We start from the raw sequence: 339 nt of genomic DNA on the forward strand, positions 1-339 counted from the left end.
CGCGACCTCACATCCGACGGCCCCGGCCAGCTCAACCCCGTAATGACCCTAATCCAATAGAAAGTTTTCCCCCACCAATCAAAGATTACCCGCAAACAAAGCGTAATTACCGTGAAATCCCCATCCGTATTGACCCGCATAAACTGCCGAACAACCACCGCCGGCCCTTTTATAAACACCTAACTACTTGTTTGGTCGTGACAGATGGAGCCGTTCTGGGCCGCCTCATTAGCTAATGGGGGCGGGCTTCAGGGGGCGGCCAACAAGATGAAGATGAAAAATAAAAAAAATGAACAGGGCAAGTTTACTCAAGATAGGGATTTTCTTTTTAGGGAGAGT

This window comes from Penaeus monodon, chromosome 22 (genome assembly GCF_015228065.2).
Source record: "Penaeus monodon isolate SGIC_2016 chromosome 22, NSTDA_Pmon_1, whole genome shotgun sequence".
Classification (NCBI taxonomy): Eukaryota; Metazoa; Arthropoda; class Malacostraca; order Decapoda; family Penaeidae; genus Penaeus; species Penaeus monodon.